This window comes from Trichosurus vulpecula, chromosome 6, assembly GCF_011100635.1.
Source record: "Trichosurus vulpecula isolate mTriVul1 chromosome 6, mTriVul1.pri, whole genome shotgun sequence".
Taxonomy (NCBI): domain Eukaryota; kingdom Metazoa; phylum Chordata; class Mammalia; order Diprotodontia; family Phalangeridae; genus Trichosurus; species Trichosurus vulpecula.
The window spans coordinates 203,872,021-203,884,841 of NC_050578.1; positions in this window are offsets into that span (position 1 = coordinate 203,872,021).

Below are 12,821 nucleotides of genomic sequence, written 5' to 3' on the forward strand. Positions count from 1 at the left end.
GAGACTGGAATCTACAAACTAGACCAGTGAATGTAGTAAAAATCCAGGAAAGGGAATGGCTGCCTCAGAGCAGAGCTTCAAGAACAGGTCCAACCAAAACGCTCTTTTGTTTTTTAACAGAATTACTATACTGGCAAATCAGGAAAAGGCTGTAGATAGTTTATCAAATGCTTCACCAAAATTTAAGTAGTCCATGCTATTCTTTTTTTTTCTTTTTTGGAGGGGGGAAGGCAGGGCAATTGGGATTAAGTGACTTGCCCAAGGTCACACAGCTAGTAAGTATTTCAAGTGTCTGAGGCTGGATTTGAACTCAGGTCCTCCTGACTCCAGGCCAGTGCTCTACTCACTGTGCCACCTAGCTGCCCCAGTCCATCCTATTCTTAAAGAAGAGGAGGGACAAGAATATAATTTAGGTGGATCTGGAACAGACTGGCCTGACCCAAAGAGTAATCATTACTCATGACTCCTCAAAAGGTCTCCTGTGTTGTGTTCTCAAGGATCCAAGTGTGACCCTTTATCATGGCCTCTAATACTAAAATCTTTTTAAGCTCTCCTATATCTCTTCCTTTTAATAGCCAGTCTCTTTGTTTAACATTTTTATCAATGTCTTAAGAAGGGATAAATGATATGCTTATCAGAGAGCATCCCTAGGAGGAGTTAAGCCACTCAGCCTTAGGACCATGCTTCTTTACTCACCACCTGCCATTTGCCCTACCATAGCGGCTGCAGCTCCTTCACTCTCTTAAACCAGACCTCCAGGGACCTTTCTTAGGATAAGCTAAGCCTGAGCTAAGCCTAAGGCTCTTGGCTTCTGTTCTGGGACCACTGCTTCTTCACTGACCTGCTGCTGCTTTACCCTCCAAATCTAACTTTCAGAGGCTGTGGGCCCACAAGAACTAAACCACTCAATTCTAAACTTCCCTCCCTGGCCACCATTCTTCTTTATGGCTTGGAATTCAGAAGACCTAAGTTCAAATCTGAACTCAGATACTTCCCAGCTGTGTGACTTTGGGCAAGTCCCTTAACCCTATTTGCCTCAGTTTCCTCATCTGTAAAATAAACTGGAAAGAGATATAGTAAAGCACTCCAGTATCTTTGCCCAAATGGGGTCATGAAGAGTCAGACATGATTGAAAGGACTGAACAACAAAAATTGAGATGACCATGTGGTTTCTTATATTTTGATTTTTAATATAATTAACTATATTGTTTCTCTAAAGCTGAACCATTTTTGCATCCCTGGAATAAACTTGGCCATAATAAATGATTTCTTTCCTAAATTATCTTAATCTGTTTCACAGTATTTTGCTTAAAACTTTTGATTCGATGTTCACTAATGATATTGGCCTATAGTTTTCTTTCTGTGTTTTACCTTTCCCTGATTTGGGTGTTAGGACTATATTGGTCTCATAAAAGGATACTGAAAACATGTTTTCTTTCTCAATTTTTTAAAACAATTTCTGAAGTATGGGTATTAACTGTTCTTTAAAAGTTTGGTAGAATTCTCCTCTGAATCCATCAGAACCAGGATTTTTATTTCCTTTGGTAGTCCTTTCACAGTTAGATGTGTTTCCTTTTCTCAGGTTGAGTTATTTAAGATTTCTATCTGGTCTTATGGTAATTTTAGTATTTTATGTTTTTAAAGGTCTATTTCTTTTGTGTTCTCAGTTTTGTTAGCATATAACTGTGATGTCCTGCTTATTATTTTTTTCATTTTTTGGTATCATTTCACATTGCTCATTTGCTATTTTATTGATCTGATTTTCTGTTCTTTTCTTTTTGATCAGATTAGCTAAGATTTTATTGATTTCATTAATATTTTCAAAGAACCAGCTTTTATTTTTGTCACTTCTATGGCTTTTTGTTTCCATCTATTTCCCTTCTTATTTTTAATATCTCTTCTTTTGTGCTTATTTTAGGGTTTTTTTGGCTTTCTAATTTTTTAAATTCAAATTCAGTTCATCAATATTTTTTCTATTTTAATGTGTTTGTAAAGATATGATTTCCCTCCTTAAGGACTGCTTTAGCCCCATCCCAAAAATTTTTCTATGTTGTTTGGTCATTATCATTTTGAATGGTTCTCTTCATTCTATTCATTCATTCTATGATTTATTTTTTGACCCACTCATTACTTAGGTTTTGAATGTTAAGTTCCCATTAGAGTCTGATCTTTTATTTGTGATCTCTGAACCAATTACTATTGTGTTGCGGTCTGTAAAGGATGTATTAATTATTTCTGACTTTTTACATTTATTTGTAATATGTCTATCCCCTGCTACATGGTCATTTTTTGTAAAAGTCCCATGTGGTAAAGTGATATATGTATATTCTTTTATTGTTCCATTTAGAAGACATAAGAAGTCTTTTAAACTCTAGTTTCTTTTTTAAGCATAATATAGTTTTATTTATTCCTTTTTTAAATTTTTTTGTTGTTTTTGCTTTCTCAGATAACATAATTTAAACACCTGCTTATTAGATTCATTTGATACATAGTAAATTTCTTTTCAACCTCTCAATTTCATTTTGTGTATAACTTTTAAAATATATATATATATATATACATATATATATATATATTTCTTGTAAGCCATAGATTGTAGGGTTTTGCTTTCTTATCCAATCTGTCACTTATTTTATTGCACTGTTTAATCCATTCACATTTAAAGTCATGAGTTAGGTTTATATTTTCCTCCATCTGTCTCTATTATTGTTTTATTTTTCAAGTTGTTTTTTCCTCTCTTTTGCTGTAAACACAGTAGTATGTTCCTTCATTTACTTTACATTAATCCTTTTTTAAGTTGGCCCTATTCCCACTGGCCTTCTTCCCCTCACCTCTGATATCCTCCTCTGGTTTGGTATCCCTTTCTTTTTGGAGTTTTGCTTATTAGTTCCTTTTTCTCTCCCGCTTTTATCTAGTTGTATGTCTTCCCTCTTTTTTTTCTCTAAGTCAAGTAGATTCCTCCTTTTCCTCCCCTTAGTTTTTTTTTTTTTTCTCATTTTTGTGCCTCTTTCCAAGATAACTATTCTAGGCTCTCCCCTCTAGGTGGTTTTTGCCACTGCCTTCTACAGCTTGCCCCATGAATATCCCTTTTCCATTGTGCCTCACTCTAAGAACAATTCCAATTCCAGTTATTGTAGGGGTAAGACACTGCCCTGTGGTAGTGCCCCTCCACCATCTCTGATCTATGCCTTTTTTTCCCCCTACATTTGCCTAGAAATCTCCTTCTGTCCATGCTTTCTTACTCCTCCAGGTACCAGTTGCCCCCAGGGGTTCCAATTCTCCTCTTCCAAAAACAAGTAGATTTTTCAAATACCAAATCTCCCTCCCCACCACACCCCCACCTCGCCTTCATCCCCCTACCCCATCCTCATTCAGAGTAAGATCCTATCTCTCTTCACTGAGCATCTTTCTTCACTCATAGGAGCATTCATCAATGGGATGCCCTCCCACCACTGAAACAAGACCTCCTTCCTTCTTTTTAATCTTTACTCCTGCCTCTTCCCTTACTCTCCCATAATCTCTTCTCCTTCTTAGATTTTAGGGGTTACCTTCCTCATTTGTAGCCCTTGATTTGACTGTGGCATATCACACATTCCTCTCTCTGCTTTCCTCTCCCTAACCCCGCCCCTTCATGTACCCTCCTATGTTGTGATGTAGTCCTATATAAAAACCTTAATTCACCTGTAGGCAGAGTATCACCAGATTCTGTCCATAATGCCCCAGACCTTTCTCTTCACTGTTACCTCAACCAAATTTCCACCTGCACCCTGTCTCCATATAAATATATGTATATATACATATATATATCTATATCTATATATATATATATTTAGAAAGCAGTTTCTTACTTCTTACTCTCTGTTGTCACTCTGTTGCTGTCCTTTAGCTGCTGCATTTATTTAATTCCTCTAGCCTTTCCTTTGTTTGGAATGTTGACGAAGCAAATCTCTTCAGTTCTGATTTTCTTCCTAAAAATGTTTCAAACACCTTTTTATTATTGAACATCCATCTTTTTATGCATGGTTAAGCTGAGATCTGCAGAGTTGATCACTCTGGGCTATATCCTGAGCACCATTGCTCTTTGGAATACTTTATTCCATTCCCTCCTATGTTTTATGGTGAGTGCAAAATAGTCTTCTATAATTTGAATTTCCTTTCCTATGAATATGAAGGTCTTCACTCAGTCACTTGTAGAACTTACTGTTTTTTAATTGAAGTATTAAATTTAACAACTATGTGTCTTGATGTTTGCAGCCTTGGGTTTCTTTGTGGAGGCGATCTATGAATTCTTTCCATTGGTCTTTCATTTTCTATGTTTAAAAGGTCTGGGCAGTTTTATTTTATTATTTCCTTCAATATGTTGTTAAGGTTTTTTGTCCTGTCATGTCCTGTCTCCTGGGAGACTTCTGATTCTTAGGATGTCTTTGTGCATCCTCAAGATCAATATTTTTTGCTTGCATAGTGAGCATATTTTCTTTCAATGTTGTTGGGTTTTTTTGGCTTCTGTTCTTCCAGATTGTCCTTTATTTCTGTATATTTGCATTACCAATATGTTTTTTTCTCTTCTTTGCTCCTTTGGTGAGATTTGTCATTGCAGATTTCAGTTTCTGTCTTCTACCCATTATTTTGCTGTACAGGACATAAATTCTGCTCTCACAATCTCATTCTTTTGAGCCACTCAGGAGTAGCCTATTGTGGTTCCATGTTCTCATGTCCCACAATGTCCTCTGTCTCATCAAGAATTAGATCATTTTTCTTTTTGTTTTTTTTTCAATATTCATAGATGCCTGAACTCATCATTTACTGCATCTGGAAGCCATATTTCCTTAGGTTGTTAATGTTTTTTCCTATTGATTTGTCTGCTTCTGTTCAAGGTCTCTTACTTTTCTTCTTCTGAAATCTTTGGTAATTTTAGGCTCTCCCCTCACATCCTCTGATGTTCCCATATTCACTTTCTGACTGTCCCCTTTGATTAGCCTCCTTGAACGCTAGGCAATTCCTGGTTCACCAACTTAGGTCTCTGCCTCAGGTGACCTTTGGGTGATCAGAACTGGCTCCAACTAGATGCTGGGCTCTTTTTCTTGGGTACCACACAGTCCTTCCCCACAAATTCACATACACACACACACACACACACACACACACGTCCCTCTGTTCCTCAGTTCTCTGGCCTGGCACTAGAAGTGCAGAGCTTTGCAGCACTGTTCACCCCAGTACTGGCAGTTCAAAGGTTGGCAGTGCTGATGCTGAAGGCTTTTGTTCCTAAAGGGCTGTGGCTAACATGGCTGGCCTGCAGCCAGCCTGGAGCTAGGGTCTCCACGGCTCTGGAAAAAGGGAGGTGGAGGGACCAGATTGGAGGGGTGAATTTTGTTGTAAGCCTGAGTCACATCCTTGGTTCTGCCAGTACAGCCTCACTACCTGTGTTGTGGAGGTGGGAGAGGTACTGAGTGAGCTCCAGGTCAGCGAGTATCAATTCATTGGTTTGAAGTTGTTGTTTTCTTTAACCTTATTTTGGCTTCTGGGGGTCCTAGACCATGGAGACAGCTGAAGTTACTTTATCCTTGGTACATAATTTCTGTTTTGCAGAGGTTTGAGAGGCCATGGGGGCTCAGAAAATGTCTAGTCCACCATTTTCTTGCTCATGTGACCTGGAAATCTGAAACTTCTTGTATGCAATATCTCTCTCCCATTGCAATGTGAGCTCCTTGAGAGAAGAGATTGCCTTCACAGTTCTATTTTTATCCCCAGCTCTTTCCACAAAGTAAGCACTTGGTAAATATTTTTACATTCATTCATTCATTTAATCCATCCCTTACAAAACTACCAAATCTACATTCCCAAAGCCCAGGTGTGACATGTCATTGCCCTGCCCACAAAGCCCCAGTGGCTCCTAAACTCCACTGTTCAACATTCACAGCCTTTCACAATCTGACTTTAGTCAGCCTCCTCAGACTCATTACAGATTATGCCCTCCATGAATTCTACCCTTCCTCACATGCAACATTCAGTCTCCCAACTCTTGCAGTCTCTCCTCACTTCCCCCTCTCAGACAACCCAGCTTCATTCAAAGTTAAGTTCCAATGCCATCTCCTACATGAAACTTTTCCCAATTCCCTCAGCGGCAGTTACATCCTTACAATTATTTTGTTGCCTTTTGTTCCAAACTTGTGACTTCATTGGTTTAGGAAATGTCTCATGAGAAGCTTCCAGTCTGAGAGAATTATGTTAGGCACTGAGGTTAAGTGACTTGCCCCTCATCACACATCAAATCCATGACAGGCGGGATGAACCCAGGCCTTCCTAACTAGGAGACCAGCTGTACATTATATTCACTTTGAATAAATCTTGTATTTTTTTATAAGCTTCTTGAGGGCAAGGCTTGTTTTGTTTCTGTCCTTAAACACCCTGACCCACAGAATATAATTAGGAATCATATTCAATCTCAGTAGCTAGTAGTTTCCAGGTTCACTCTCTTCCTCTTTTTGAAAATTGGGAGTGGCCTTTCCAGTAATTGTCAGAACCACTATTTGACACGGTACCAGAAAGGCTAGCTAGAGCAATAAGAAGAGAAAAAAAGAAATTGAGAGAATAAGCAGAGGCAAAGAAGAAACAAAATTATCACTTTTTGCAGATATGATGGTGTACTTAGAAAACCCTATAAAGTCAACTAAAAATGAATTTAATCCATAATTAGCAAAGTTGCAGGGTATAAAATAAACCCATGTGAATCATCAGCATTTTGATGTTACCAACAAAACTCAACACAAAGAGATAGAAGGGAAATGCCACTGAAGATAACTACAGAATGTATAAAATACTTGAGAGTCTATCCACTAAGACACACACAAGAACTATATAGATACAAGTCTAAAATACTTTTATAGAAATAAAGACAAACCTTAAATAATTGGAAGAAGAATAATTGCTCATGGATAGGCTGAGCTAACATAATAAAAATTACAATATTACCTAACCTAATTTACTCATTCAGTGCCATACCAAACAACCTACCAACAGATTACTTTGATAATATAGAGCCAGAAAAATAAATTCATCAAGAAGAGCAAAAAAATTAAGAATATCAAAGAAAATAAGTGGGGGGTGGGAAAGAAGAGGACCACGCAATTGTTGTTCCATCATTTCAGTCATGTCTGACTCTTTGTGACCTCCACTTGGGGTTTTCTTGGAAAAAATACTGGCATGGTTTGCCATTTCCTTCTCCAGCTCATTTTCCAGATGAGGAAACTGAGGTATACATGGTTAAGTGACTTGCCCAGGGTCACACAGCTACTAAGTATCTGAAACCAGATTTAAACTCACAAAGATGAGTCTTCCTGATTCCAAGCGAGGCCCTCTATCCACTGCACCACTTGGCTGCTTCTGGACCTAGCAGTACCAGCTATCAAACTATACAAACAAGGCAATAATCATCAAAATATTTTGGTACTGGTTAATAAATAGAGATCAATCAGTGGAACAAATAACATACACAACCTACAAAAGCAAATGAACCTAATAGTCTTGTATTTGATAAACTCAAAGATCCCAGTTACTGGGGTAAGAACTCACTACTTGACAAAAGCAGCTGGAGTAGGGAAAGATTGTTAGTAGGGAGAATAGTTAGGAGTTTAATACAGTAGTTGAGTAGATTGGAAACGAGGGCCTAAACTCAGATTTCCCCAAATACAAGTAATACCTTCCGTCCAGAACCTTCTGAGAAGGAAGGGGAAGGCGAACCTATAAGAACAAGATGTTCCCAGCAAAGAAGGCTCTAGAAAAAGGAGGAAATTTATAAGCAGTAGTTGGGTACTCAGAGGAAATGCCCAGCTTGATATTAGTTTTCTTTTTTATTAACTCCTAAGAAGAATAAAGCACAGTGAATTTATAAATGAGGGTGGAGGAGCATTCTGGTGAAAAAGTCCAGCAAATTTATAGGAGGCAGGGGACTCTGCAGTATAGAACCTGGGGGAAAAATGTATATAAACATCATAGATCACAGCACCAAAGCAGAAGTGGTATCTGGGAAGGAAGGAAATGAACTCTGAGGGGTGTGTAACATGATACAACAGCAAGGGCTATTTTGAGCTGTGTACCCAAAGGCCCCTTGTTACAGAGCCCTCCCTCCTATGAGGTCTGCCTCCTCTCTCCCTCTAATGGAGGACCAAAAAAGCTGTCTCTTCTTTTACACTCCATGAGGTTTTGGTGATAAAAAACACTACAAACCTTAGAGCACTGCAGAAATGTAAACCCTAACTTTTTTTTAATTTCCACTATATTCCTACCCTGTAAGACTTAAAAAAAATCCAGAAGGGACTTGTCTGCCAATGTGAACAGCAGACTCCCTTAAAAATTATCTCCCCTACTTCCATCAAATTTCTCCCTCCCTAGACTTTCCTGACCATGGGGGACAGTTTCCAGAAGCACTTTGAATTGGGTACTAGGAGGGAAGTATTAGCTTGATTCAGTTCTGAGAATATTTCCTTTTTATTCCAAACTCAACAAAAACCAAATTAAGTGAGCATTTCCATATACAAAGTAGAAAAGAAAAATGAAATTGTACATGAAACTATATTATGTGCAGTTTACTTTTTGTTTTAAGCATGTAATAAATTTATCATGTAACTGAAAGGTGTCCTGTGTCTTGACTTCTTTCTGGCCTTCCTTCTGTATGTCTTTTCCCCCTAAAAATGCTTCAGTGACCCTCTTTTCTTTCTTTTTGGATTGCTTTTTGTTTGTTTTTTGGACAATTCTCTATCTACTGGCTCTCCTCCCTCAAGCTCCCATGGGGAAGCTAGGAATAAAACCTTGTAAAACATAGTCATAGTCAACCAAAGCATATTCTAAAAGCTAAAACTAAGCACAAACTAAAAGCATAACAAAACACATTCCCACATTGGACACGTCCAAAATGTAGGTTTCATTCTGCACCATGAATCTACCACGCCTCTGTCAGGAGGTGGATGGCATGCTTCATCATGGTGCTTCTGGAATTGTGGTTGGTCATAATATTGATCAGAGATCTTAAATCTTTCAAAGTTCCTTTTCTTTACAATGTTGTTCTTAATATATAAGTTGTTCTCCTGGTTCTGCTGCCTTCATTCTGCATCAATTTATACAGTCTTATCAGGATTCTCTAAAACCATCCCTTTCATCATTTCTTATGTCCCACTAATACTCTATTACATTTATATACCATAATTTGTTCAGCCACTCTCCAGTTGATAGTCACCTTCTTAGTTTCAAGTTCCTTTCCATAACAAAAAGAGCTACTATAAATCTTTTTTTTGTACACATCGGTCCTTTTCCTCTTCCTAAAGTTGGTTTAATAAAATTGGTCTAATGTTCTTGAGGAAAAACAAGTGGACTTTGAGGACTTAATTTCAAATCCCAGCTCTTCCACTTACCAACTGTATAACTTTGGCAAGTCATTTCCTCTCTCTAAACCCATTTCCTCATCTGCAAAATGAGAATAACATTTTATTGCTTGTGTCACACAGAGCTATTGTGAAAGAAGTATTTTATGAGTCTTAAAGTGCAACTTAAATGATCATTACTATTCCTATATTAGATCCTATCTATGATACTGTGGTCCAATTTAAAAAATATATACAGCAGTGGTCTCATGGTCAATAATAACTTATATGTGTAATCCAAGTAAGACAAATTCCCACAGGGGTCCTGTCCAAAATAAAAGTCTCAGTCTATACTCTGAGTCTATCATCTCTCTTTGCCAGAAAGTGAATAGTATGTTTCATTATGAATCCTCTGTAATTGTGGTTGGTCATTGCATTGGTCAGAGTTCCTAAGTCTTTCACAGTTTTTTGTCTTTATACTACTGTTGCCATGTATAAATTATTCTGGTCCTGCTGACTTTGCTCTGCATAACCAGTCTTCCCAGATTTCTTTGAAGTCATACCCTTAATAATTTCTTACAGCATGATAGTATCCTTGTCCTCTTGCCCACATATGCCATAACTTGTTCAGATATTCCCCAGGTCTTGAGCACCACCTCCATTTCCAATTCTTTGCCACTACAAAAAGAGCTCCTGTGAATATTTTTTGCACATATAGGTCCTTATTATCTTTCTCTGATTTCTTTGGGGTATGGGCTGGTGCCACATTAATCATGAGCCACAAAGCAGATTGAAGAAAAGTGAAGCCTCCTTTCTGTCATTTGAGATTCTGAAGTGCACACGTTCTCCAATGTCTGATATTTGAAGGGCTATCTCATGAAGAGAGATTAGACTTGTCCTACTTAGCACCAGAGAGCAGTACTAGAAGCTACAGGGAGTCCAATTTTAGCTTAAAACACTGAAAAACTTCCAAACAGATTTGTCTAATAATGGAATGGGCTGTTTGTGGAGGCAACCAGCTCTGGAGGTCAAGATGACCCTTTTAACAAGGGTGCTTTGGAGGAGGTTCCTGTTTCCATCCTGGATTGGATTTGATCTTGAGCTCCCTTCTAATTCTGAGGTTCTATGATGCTGTCAGATGTATTTCCAGTTGAGAGATCAGGAAAGGCTTGGTAATTGAGAGAGGTGAGGGAGTGAGGGGGTGGCACAGAGCCAAGATGGTAGAGGTAGCTACCCAGCCAAACTCTCCCAATATTCCCCTCCAACTTTAAAAGAACACATCAAATCAAATTCTGGAGAAGAATAGCCAACAAAATATGGAGTAAGACATTTTTCAAGCCCAAGACAACTTAGGATGTCAACAGGAGAGATCTGCAACATTGGGGTAGGGGCTGGCCCAGACTGTATGTGGTGGTGGTGGTGGGCCTTGGAGGCTGAGACAGCAGCAGGTTTGGGAGCTCTCAGCCCAGAGAAGGTAAGGGCTCAGGAGGGGATCCTTTGCTGGTACTGGATGCAGGACCTGGCATGGATTGGCAGCTCCATTGCCCTTCTGGATCACAAGTTCCAGGGTGGAAAGCAGCACTTGTGGTCAGTCGCAAGGCAGCAAGAGAGTTGGTCATAGTTCTAGGGCCTAGTAGAGCACTAGCACTTGTGGCTGCAGGACAGCAAGGGCCCTTTATGGGTAAAGACCAAAGAGCAGACCAGGAGAAGCAGTGACCACACCCCTCCCCAGGTCACACACCTTAGAAGCACCAAAAACTTACAGACACTTCCCCAGAAGTAGTTGTGAAAACAGCTGCATGAAAGTGCCTGAATTTTGGGCAGTGCCATGCCACTCAAACTACCAAAAAATTATTTTATAAAAACAACAAAATTCATCTGGAAGAACAAAAGGTCCAGAATATCAAGAGAATTAATGAAAAGAAATTGTATTATAAAGCAGCAGTTATCAAAAGTACTTGGTACTGGCTAAAAAATAGAGTGGTGGATCAGTAGAATAGGTTAGGTACACAAGACACAATAGTCAATGACCATAGTAATCTACCGTTTGATAAATCCAAAGACTCCAGCTTCTGGGATAAGAACTCACTATTTAATAAAAACTGCTGGGAAAAATGGAAAATAGTATGGCAGAAACTAGGCATAGATCAACATCTTACACGCTACACCAAGATAAAGTCAAAATGGGTACATGGTTTAGATATTTAGATATAAAGGCTGATACTATAAGCAAACTAGGAGAGCAAGTTTACCTCTCAGATCTATGGATAAAGGAAGAATTTATGACCAAACAAGAGATAGAGAACATTATGAAATGCAAAACGGATGATTTTGATTACATTAAATTGAAAAGTTTTTGCACCAACAAAGCCAATGCAACTAAGATGAGAAGGGAAGCAGAAAGCTGAGAAACAATTTTTATAGCCAATGTCTCTGATAAAGGCCTCATTTCTAAAATATATAGAGAACTGAGTAAAATTTGTAAGAATACGAGTCATTCCCCAATTGATAAATGGTCAAAAGATATGAACAGACAGTTTTCAGATAAAGAAATTAATGCTATCCATAGTCATATGAAAAAATACTCTAAATTACTATTGATTAGAGAAATGCAAATCAAAACAACTCTGAGGTACTACATCACACCTATCAGATTGGCTAACATGACAAAACAGGTAAATGATAAATGTTGGAGAAGAGGTGGGAAAATCAGAACACTAATGCATTGCTGGTAGAGTTGTGAACTGATCCAACCATTCTGGAGGGCAATTTGGAACTATGCCCAAAGGGCTATAAAACTGTGCATATGTACCCTTTGACCCAGCAATTCTCCTTCTATATCTGTATCCCAAAGAGATCATAAAAATGGGAAAAGGACCCACATGTACAAAATATTTATAGCAACTCTTTTTGTGGTGGCCAAGAATTGGAAATTGAGGGGATGCCCATCAATTGGGGAATGGCTGAACAAGTTGTGGTATATAAATGTAATGTAATACTATTATGCTATAAGAAATGATGAGCAGGTGGACTTCAGAAAAATCTGGAAAGACTTATGTGAACTGATGCTGAGTGAAGTGAGCAGAACCAGGAAGACATTATACACAGTAAAAGCCACATTGTGCAATGACTGACTTTGATAGACTTGGCTCTTATCAGCAATGCAAGGATCTAAGACAACTCCAAAAGATTCATGATGGAAAATGCTGTCCACATCCAGAGAAAGAACTACGGAGTCTGAATGCAGATCAAAACATACTATTTCATCTCTTTTTTTCTTTTCTTGCTTTGTTTTGTTTCTTCTTTCTTATAGTTCCTCCCATTGGTTCTAATGCTTCTTTACAATATAACTAATATAAAAATATATTTTATATGAATGTATATAGAAAGCCTGTATCAGATTGCACACCCTCCTGGGGAGGGGAGGAGGAAGAGGGGAGGGAAGGGGAGAAAATTGAAAACTCAAAA